Source organism: Dendrobates tinctorius, unplaced genomic scaffold, assembly GCF_039654945.1.
Source record: "Dendrobates tinctorius isolate UK_male_01 unplaced genomic scaffold, ASM3965494v1 ptg000273l, whole genome shotgun sequence".
Taxonomy (NCBI): Eukaryota; Metazoa; Chordata; class Amphibia; order Anura; family Dendrobatidae; genus Dendrobates; species Dendrobates tinctorius.
Window position 1 is genome coordinate 2,939,841 of NW_027361940.1, and position 10,694 is coordinate 2,950,534.

At 45.2% G+C, this 10,694-nt stretch overlaps 1 pseudogene; it reads left to right on the forward strand.

Moving 5' to 3' along the window:
* Nucleotides 1-4,159: 4,159 nt before the first annotated feature.
* LOC141072476 (olfactory receptor 52N2-like) lies at nt 4,160-5,116 on the forward strand (annotated as a pseudogene).
* Nucleotides 5,117-10,694: the final 5,578 nt, after the last annotated feature.

The window sequence follows — 10,694 nt, forward strand, 5'->3', positions numbered from 1 at the left end:
CACCACCTCCATCATTGTTTTCTCCCCCACCACCCTATCATTGTCCTTTCCACCACCTCCATCATTGCTTTCTCCCCCACCACCCCCATCACTGCCAATTCCAAGACCTCCATGCCTCCATCATTTACTCCTCCTCCACCACCCCCATTATTGCCCTTTCCACCATGACCATCATTACCCATTCCACCACCTCCATCATTGTCCTTTCCACCACCTCCATCATTGCCCATTCCACCACCTCCATCATTGCTTTCTCCCCCACCACCCCATTATTGTCCTTTTGTAACGATTCCGGATTTTCCGTTGTGCCTGTTTACCGTGGTCCAAGATGGAGTCTTGTATCTCGCCCTGCCATGGAACATCCTGTCTGTCCTGATTATTTAAGTCCAGGTCGTGTGCTCCTCTTTGCCTGAGTATTTTGTGGCTGTTGGCTCCTCAGCTCCTGCTTTTCTGCTGGTGGACTCCCTGCTGCTGCTCGTTACTCGGTGCTCTGCCTCTCCATGTTCTGCTGCCTACAGTCCTCTGGGTGTCTCCCTGATGCTGTCTGTGCTTAACTACTGTTTAGATTTCTAGTTGGACCTATTTCACCCCTGGAACTGCTGTGGCCTGTAAGGAATCCTGATATCATCATCTCCTCTAGGTCTGTGATGGTCTGGGCTGTGGTGCTGGACTTGTGTGGGACTTTCAGCCCAAAAGCTACACATAGTGACATCTTGTTAATGCCACTCCTGTATAAATCTGCCTCACTAAATGTGGTATGCTTACTCACATACTTCCTGCTGGACTCCTACGTTTAGTGCCTTGTTCACACCTGCATTATATTACTGTTGGACTGGTTATGTTAGCGGTCGCATCCCGCTCTGGACATTTCTATATTGAGCTGTGCATTCATTACAATTGCAGGAAGTGCTCTGTTAGTTTTGAATTACTTGCATCATTCCATATTGTGCTGTGTTTTCGTTACTATTGCAGGAAGTGCCCTCTTAGTTTTGTTACACTTATTCAATATACTTATTTGCATCAACTTTGGTCTCAGTGTCATAATATCCCATGCATTCAGATTCCGTAGTACCCATATAATTGTTTCACCTTCCCACCACCTCCATCAATGCTTTCTTCCCACTACCCCCATTATTGACCTTTCCACCACGACCATCATTGTCCTTTCCACCACCACCATCATTGCCCATTAAATCAACGCCATCATTGCTTTCTTCCCCTCCACCCTATCATTGTCCTTTCCACCACCTCTATCATTTACTCCTCCCCCACCACCTCCATCAATGCTCTCTCCCCCCACCACCCCACCATTGCCCTCTCCCCCACCACCCACATCATTGCCTTCTTCCCCACCACCCTATCATTGTCCTTTCCACCACCTCCATCATTGCTTTCTCCTCCACCACCCCCATCATTGCCTTCTTCCCCACCACATCCATTATTGCCTCCTTGACCACCACCCCCATCATTGTCCTTTCCACTGCCACCATCATTGCCTTCTCCCTCACCACCTCCATCATTTCCTCCTCCCCATCATCTCCATCATTGCTTTTTCCCCCACCACCCCATCATTGCCCATTTCATACCTCCATCAGTTCCTTCTCCCCACCATCTCCATTATTGCCCTTTCCATAGCCCCATCATTGGGGATTTGAAAGTCTATGTTGCCCAGCGATAGTCCCAAAACATCACTGCTCTAGAAGAGATCTGCATGGAGGAATGGGCCAACATACCACCAACAGTGTGTGCCACCATGTGAAGACTTACAGAAAACGTTTGACCTCTGTCATTGACAACAAATTATATACTGTATAACAAAATATTGAGATGAACTTCTGTTAATGACCAATATTTATTTTCCACCATAATATCCAAAATAAATCTTGCCAAATCGGACAAGGTGATTTTCTAGATTTGTTTTCTCATTTTGTCTCTCATAGTTGTGGTCTACCTATGATGTCAATTACAGGCCTCTCTCATCTTTATAAGTGGGAGAACTTGCACAATTGGTGGCTGACTAAATACTTTTTTCTCCACTGTATATAGATTTGAAAAAATTACATTGGGTCCCCCTTAATGCTCCCAACCAGCTGAGGGAAAGCTGACAGCTGGATTCTGCACCCGGTGATTGGGAACAGCGCTAATTGTACTGCTTTTCCCAGATGCTGGCACATGTCACAATGATGACACATGGATGTCATCCATGTGTCATCAGTGTGCATGTGTGTGGGATGTATTGCAGACCATGCTGCCTGCAAAAATCAGACATGTCAACAGGTTTTGCACATGGACACACGGTCCATAGAAACACACTGACATGTGTGCAGACCCATAGATTTGAATGGGTCTACATGTATAAGTGTCTCCAATACTTGTGAAAACCATCACCACACGTACAGGAGACACTGACATCTGAAGGAGGCCTCAGAAAGTACAGCACAAGCTCTGGAGAACCCTCCCCGATTCAGTATTACATTTTAATGCCTTATTTGTAAAACTCTGTTCTCTCTGCAGTGACTGCGGGTTTCAGAAACTGTACCTAAATAAATCGATCACAGTCCTTCATTACCTGGCCGTAATGGGTCATGATGCGATGGCTATACTTTCCTGTTCCTCCGTACATACAGAACCTAAGTAAGTATGGAGGTGTAGGAAAAAACCTACATACATAGAGCACCAGACCGACAGAGACAGCATGGCAACTCATGAGGGCAAAATATGTGATAGATGTGCATGAAGCTATGGCTATGTCCGAATAGATATGGCTCCATACAAAATTGACACATAATCCAGTGGTATGCACAAGCCTCAGAAGTCAGAGCTGTCCAGGATGGAAGCAGTGGCCAAGTCTCGTGGGGGCAACGTGAGATAAGACCCTCGTGTGGCTGTGACCTCAGTGATTATCCTGTCATATACTGGCAGCAAGGACATTGTGGACTCTTGTCTTGCTCCACCATTCATAGATATAAAGGGGTTCTCTGGTCTCATAATATTGATCACTTATCATCAGGATAGGTCATCAATATTACATTGGTGGAAGTCCAACACTCAGCATCCTGACGATCAGTAGTTTAGGAAAATCAGAGTTGAGTTGCAGTACTCAGCTGCTACTTGGTGCATGGAGTTATGTGGTGGAGCTCCTCTGAATGCTTACATGGGACCACCAATGCAACTAACAACAGCTGATCAGAAGCGGTGCCAGGTGTTTGACCACTAACAATCTGATATTGATGATTTATCCCACCTTATAGATAATCAATATTGTGTGACTGGAGAAACCCTTCAATTCATAGAACGTGGGTCATTGTGTTGTACGGTTGATGGCTGTGGAATTATATCAGCCTGCCAAGGGATTCAAGGCATTTTGTAAGATGTTGATTACAATTTGCCGGGATTTTACTGCAGCAGTGGGATTAATTTACCTTTAAACTGAGGTATTGAACTAATAACCCAGGTGCCTCTGGTGGACTGGACCCAAAAGGACTCTGCCCAGCACCCCTGACATCACTGCTGTACATTCTATAAATCATCCACCTCCAGCCCAGATCATAAGAAACATGGGACCATGTGAGGCTGAAAGACGTCTGTAGCAAGCAGGTAAATGATAGAATGATAGATCCCCAACAACGGAGTCCCACCATGGGCAAAGAGCAACAGGAGGGACCATCTATGGTTCATTATTGTCAGTAGCAGGGATGTTTAATTCTAGACAAGGAATGACAGGAGGAGGACATTGAAAGTGAGAGGACAGAAATAGTAATTCATATATGGTGGTGAGGAGAATATATACAGTGTGGTCGGTAGTGAGGATACAAGTGGGGTCATCTCCTGCTAATGTGAGGGAACCTATTAGCATTGTTAATCTACATAACAAGCATAAAATAAACAACCTCTTCAGAATTTCATGAGAAGGAAAAAAATCTCCACCCAAAGGATCTTCACGTTCTTGACATCAACAGCTGTACCACCATTTCTTATATTTTCCTATATTCATCCAGGTGGCACTGAGGATTGGCTGGAAAAATCTTTTGTTTTTATCAATTTTTTTGAGCTGTATTTTAACTTTATGTCAATTTCAAGTCAAAAGAATAAAAGTAAATATGTGAAAGTTAATATTTGTGATGGAGAATCTACACAAGGTTTGAATAACTTCACATTAATGCTGGACTGAATGATGATGTCCATCAATATCTCCAGCATTTACACAAGTGTCTTCATCCTTGAGGGTGTACCAGGCTTCGAATCTTCTCATGTGTGGATATCAATACCTATCTTTCTCATGTATGTCATAGCTGTCCTTGGGAACCTCTTGATGCTGTTTCTCGTCATGATGGAATCGCGGCTGCACAGTCCCATGTATTATTTCCTCTGCACTTTGTCTCTCACTGATCTGGTTCTGTCAAGTTCCATTGCCCTGAAAATGCTCTGCATCTTCTGGCTCAATCACAAGGAGATCCCTTTCTTATCCTGCCTTGTACAGATGTTCTTCATCCACTGTTTCACCTCACTAGAGTCTGGAGTCCTAATGGCCATGGCCTTTGATAGGTACATTGCCATCTGTAATCCCTTTCACTATGTAAGTACTTTAACCAACACATTAATAGGAAAAATGATCCTAGGTCTTGTGATAAGAGGAACTATCATAGTGACCCCTTGCCCATGGATGGCCAGTAGACTTCCATACTGTCATAGTCACCACATCCCTCACGCTTACTGTGACCACATGGCGGTTGTGAAGTTGGCCTGTACCGACACCACCATCAACAGTGCCTATGGCTTAACCGTGGTCTTGATAGTCATTGTATTTGACATATCATGCATTGCCATATCCTATGTCTTGATATTAAGGGCAGTTTTGAGACTTTCTTCTAAGAACGCCAAGAATAAAGCCTTTGGAACGTGTACATCTCATATTTGTATCATCCTCATGTTCTACACCCTGGGACTGTTTTCCTTCCTAACTTATAGAATAGGTCATATACCTCCATACATACATGTGATCCTGTCCAACCTCTACCTCCTCATCCCACCAACTCTAAACCCCATCATTTATGGTGTGAAGACCAAGGAGATCCGCACTGCAGCTCTTCATTTCTTTAGACACACTGCAACATAGGATGTCATCTTTGTAGGACTTATTAACATTTCCTTCTTCACAAGGTACTTAAAAAACATCATCTTCATATGCAGTGCTCTCTAAGAGTATGTCTCCACGTGGTGTATTGAACACATGCGGAATTACCGCATCCTATACATAGACTGTATCATTTATCTTGCGGAGACGCTCAGAAAAATAGACATGCTGCGGTCTATAAAGACGTGCCGCATGTGCGTATACACAGGTCTGCCACCTGCGTCTTTGAACACATAGTGGGGATGGGATTTCATAAAATCCCATCCACTATGCTGTAACATCTGGACGCTGTGGATTGGACACTGCGGCTGTATGCATCGTCCAATCCGCAGTGTTTACTGAATGTGGAAACATACCCTTAAAGGCCACAGACGGCCATGTGTAATGCATATTAACCTCCGCTGTTCTCCCTATATGATGGGTAGGGTCTCCATCATTGACTACTGGGATATGTGTGCATTGCAGCTGAGTCTCAGCCCATACATGGCCTCCTCGCCTCCCTCATGTATAAAGCACTGTGCCATGCAGACATGGCCTCGTCTCTTGTCCATTAATCAATAATAGATCTGAATGTGTATTAATATTGCACCACATGGTGGGACGATTAAGGCTATGTGCCCACGGTGCGTGTTAAAATGCACACCCAAAACCGGACTCCTTCCCAGAAATTGCGCAGTTTTTTCCGCGCCATTTCACCGCGATTTCACCGCGATTATGATCGCGATTTTGCTGCGATTTTCGCGTGCGATATTCAAGCACTTTCCAAGCGATTTGAAGCATCGCTTGGAAAGTGATTGACAGGTTGGTCACACTCGTCAAACATAGTGTTTGACAAGTGTGACCAGGTTTTTACTATTGAGGCCGCCTATGCGGCATCAATACTAAAAGATAGAATGTTAAAATGCTAAAAAAAAATAAAAAAATCGGGGTATATTTACCTTCCGGCGTCCCACGTTGCATTCCCGGGCCACAGCGTTCCCAGTAATGCCTTGCGAGACCTGTGATGACGTAGTCTCGCGTTGCTATAGCGATCTCACGAGACCGCTAGTCACGCGAGACTACATCATCACAGGGCGTTGCCGCAAGGCATTACTGGGAACGCTTAGGCCGGGAATGCAGCGCGGGACGCCGGAAGGTAAATATACCCCGATTTTTTTATTTTTAATTCTTTTTTTTACAGGGGTATGGTACCCAGGGCCTGGAGCACAGTCTCCTCTCCTCCACACCGTGGGTACCAACCGCACATGAGACGCTTAACTTCCCGCATGGTGGGCATAGCCACATGCGGGAAGTCAGCGGTTCTCATGCATTCCTATGGGTGCGGAATCGCGGCAATTCTTTGCGATTCCGCACAAAAGAATGATCCTGCTGCGATTTTTTCCGCGATGCGATTCCGCCGCGGGAAAAAGCGCAGCATTAGCACAGCATGTGCGGAATGCCATAGGAATGCATGGGGGGCGTTCTGTACACGATTTTTAACGTTTTCGCTGCGTTTTCGCGCCGAAAATCACGGCAAAAATTAAAAATCGCTACGTGGGCACACAGCCTAAAGGATTATCATATCTTATCTTACATCCAGGGGAAGACACAAAAAAAGTGTAAGTCTCTTTTTTTGCAGTGTTTTTTTTACCCATGCTAAAGCACTTCGCACCAAATTGGTAAAAAAGTTGCATGTGGCCCAAGATCACAGCAACAAATACTCGCAAGATCATCTGACAGCCAGGAGTCTGGAGGACTTCAGGGGGGGAGATGACTGATTTATTATGGCTATTAGGCAATGTACACACGTTCAGTATTTGGTCAGTATTTGTAGCCAAAACCAAGAGAGGGTGATAAATAAAGAAGTGGTTACTAGTGATGAGCGAGCATACTCGGTAATGCTCGTTACTCGCCCGAGCATCGACGTACTCACGGTACACAGCCGAGCATTTCCGGGTTTGCTAGGTGGGAATTTGGCTCCCCACCCTGCATGTTTGGCACTCTTTAGAAAGCTAATCAACATGCAGGGATTGTCTACCATGCACTGTAATGCTGCAGCCTTCTTGGTTGTGGTATTACAGTGATTGGCTGACCGCACAGCTCATCAGGTCTATAAGAGACCTGCCGCTGCCCTGCACATTGCATTCAGCTCCGGATTCAGACAAATTGTGGCATTTGAGACCTTCATTCAGCTGTTTTGGCTGTCTATTACCCTAGTTATTGACACCAGTTTGCTAAAAACTAAAATTATTTCACATATAAGTTCGCTCCCAATTCATCCATTTGTAGTGAACGTAGAAAATATTGTAGTCCATTTAAAATGGGCAAGGCGCGTGGCAAGGGACGGGGAAGTGGATGTGATGGTGATGGTGCATGCAGAGGCCGAGGCCATGGGCAAGCTGAACTTGGGCCACAACAAACACCGACATGTTCTCGCCTGACCTTCCTGTCCGAATTACTCGGGGATCGCAGAACACCAATATTGAACTTAGAGCAGTGTCAAAAGGTTGTCGGTTGGATAGCGGATAATGCTTCCAGTCACTTTGCCACCAGCACCCTGTCTTCCACACGGTCATGTCTGAGTAGCCGTGAGTCTGGACAGCATATTCCTCACCCTGTTCATCCTTCCTCCCACCATGCCGAGTTCCTGGAGACAACTGATCCCACACTTGGACACGCCAAAGAGCTGTTCACTTTTCCATTTATAGATGTGGGCCTCTCACCCGGTCCACTTGAAGCTGGGCAAGAGGAGATCACATGTAGCGATGCCCAAATATTTGAGCAGCCATGTTCACACGAAGGCGATGGTGGGAACGTGTCACAAGAGGTGGACGATAAGACACAATTGCCAGAAAGTCAGGAGGAGGACCAGGGTATGGAAGTGGAAGACAAGGTGGTGGATGATATAGTAACTGACCCAACCTAGCAGGAGAACATGCAGAAAGAGGACAGCATCACACAGTTGGAGGCAAGCATAGCACCCCAACAGGCAGGAAGAAGCAGTGTGGTGGTTGCAGACAGAAGGCGGGCAACCATTCCCCGTAACACCAACACGACGGAAGTTGGCAGTACAACTGTTAGGTCTTCCTGAGTCTGGTTGTTTTTTAAAGCCTCAAACAGGCCATTTGCACCACCTGCCATGCCCGCATCAGCAGGGGTAGCAAAACTACCAGCCTGACCACCACCAGCATGATCAGGCACATGGCAGCAAAGCACCTGACTTTGTGGGCCGAAACCCAGGGTCCAGGAACACTTTCTGCGGGTAACACCACTGCTTCTTCTGCTGTTGTTCAGTAGTAAAAAGTTGGTCACACTTGTCAAACACTATGTTTGACGAGTGTGACCAACCTGTCAATCAGTTCTCCAAGCGATGCTCCAGATTGCTTGGAAAACGCTAGCATTCTGCAAGCTAATTACGCTTGCAAATCGCTAGTTTTTCTGCGGGAACATCGCGGGAATTTAAAATGCGATTTTCCCGCGGAATGGAATTCTGGAATTCTCGCTGTAACTTCCACGGGAATTCCGCTACGTGTGAACTTAGCCTTATAGAAAACCTGTCATCAGGATTTTATACCCCAAACTAATGGAGTGTATGTAAAGATGCTTCAATCCTGATGTTCCTTGTAGAACACGGTATTATAACTTTAGACTATGTGTACACACTGCGTCTTTGCTGCATTTGTTTCTGCAGCTAAAACTTGGTCTCAGCAATAAAAATGCTGCGTTTTCACAACGTTATTGTTGCATTTTTTGCAGTGTATTTGGGGTGCAGATTACATTTTTACTTTGTCTACAGTACATGTTTAATAAAGTTAGTTTTATTCACCGAAAATGCCTTACAGCAATTTGTTTCATTTTCTCATTGAATTCTATGAGTGAAGAAATGCTGCAAGAATTGACATGATAAAGCAAATACAGACACAGTCAAGAAGTGTAAACGAGGAACATAAGAAGAGCAATTCTTTATTAGGCTAGTTTCACATTAGCGTTTTTTAGCGCTGCGCTTCGTGCGCAATAGAATCGCATACAAAAAACGCATCATGCGTTTTGTATGCGTTTGCTTTTTTTATGCGCATACGTTTTAACCAGTTTCTAGCCATGTTAACTCTTAAAACGCATGCGATTTTAAACGCAGGCATGCGCATGTCCATGCGCACGCCTGCGTTCCCATAGACTGTAATGTGATTTTTTTTTGCGCATTCCGTGTGCAAGCGTGCACATACGTTTTTTTGAGACAGGTCGGACGGACCAAAAATGCAACAGGTTGCGTCCGGCACGCCTAGGCGCACACTACAAAAAAAACCGCATGCGCATGAAAACGCATACGAACGCGTGCATATGCTAGACCAAGCGCCCCCATGTTAAAGATAGGGGCGCAAGACGCATGCACATGGACGCGCACGAAGAGCAGAGCTAAAAAACGCTAGTGCGAAACCAGTGTAGTAAAATGGCGGACACATGCGTAGTATGGTCTAGTGACGCAGTGTGTTCCCCTCCCCCTTTGCACTTTGGCATTGTTTGTGCTAATTAGAGACCACTCTTTTATTTAATCTGAATAGAGGAGGTATTTCAGCTGTCGTTCTGCTATTGGTTCTGCCGCACATGGTGGGATTTGTTCCCTCTTTCTCTTGTCCTAGCACCTTTTCTTAATTTTAACCATGTTTGATAAAACCATGTTTTAATCCTTTAGTCTTTTGCACTTCACTTTATGAGTTATGAAGGGTAAATAGGGGTGTTTTCAGATGTCATAAAGTGCAGCTACATAAAGTTGAGAAGGTTCTGGCGGCTCCAACTTTGACTGAAGGAATAAAAAATAATCCCCAGGTTCCAACTATAAGTGAGCAGGACACCCAGATTGCATTGCTCTGCTCTAGTTCCAGCCTGCCAGGGTACAGTGGACACTGGACAGTCTTGGATTTGGGTCTACACCTGGCAGTCTCAGGCATTTGCTGAATGTCAGTCTCTGTCATCTCGTCCTGCCAGGGTAGAGAGAAGCAGTATATGAGCGTGGCCAAAAAATCCCACGAAGCGCTAAGCACGCCACATGATCTGCCTCTCTTTCAGTTCTTCAATAGTTGGGAGCTACGCTACTGGTATGTTTTCAATTTTTGGAATTATTGAAAAACGTAATGGTCTGAGCTGTGGGAGCGACGTGTGAGGCCTTGCATTTGGGAACGGTGCACCTTGGATCACAGGTATGAAACTGATAGACACGTTCCTTGAGGCTGGAGACATCAGGGGCAAGTCCTCATTATCGGTTTGTGGGTTGGCGTTTTTTGTGATTTGCTTTTCAACAGGTCACGATGATTTCATAATATTTGAAAACAACAACAACAAAAGAAGAACATCCCAAAAAATCCCATAAAATGTGCACATTGCTTCTCTCACGGCGTCATCCGGACATGTGACCACTCTTGGACACAGCCGGCACATCAGACACAGAGGATGTACTTGATTTTATCATTTCATGAAGATATTGGGGACATTCACAAAGCAAAATGTGCCAAAAATTGACAAACATAGCATGAACCAATAGTTTGTTAAATGTTTACGACATGTTTACTAGAGAAAGCAGTGCAAT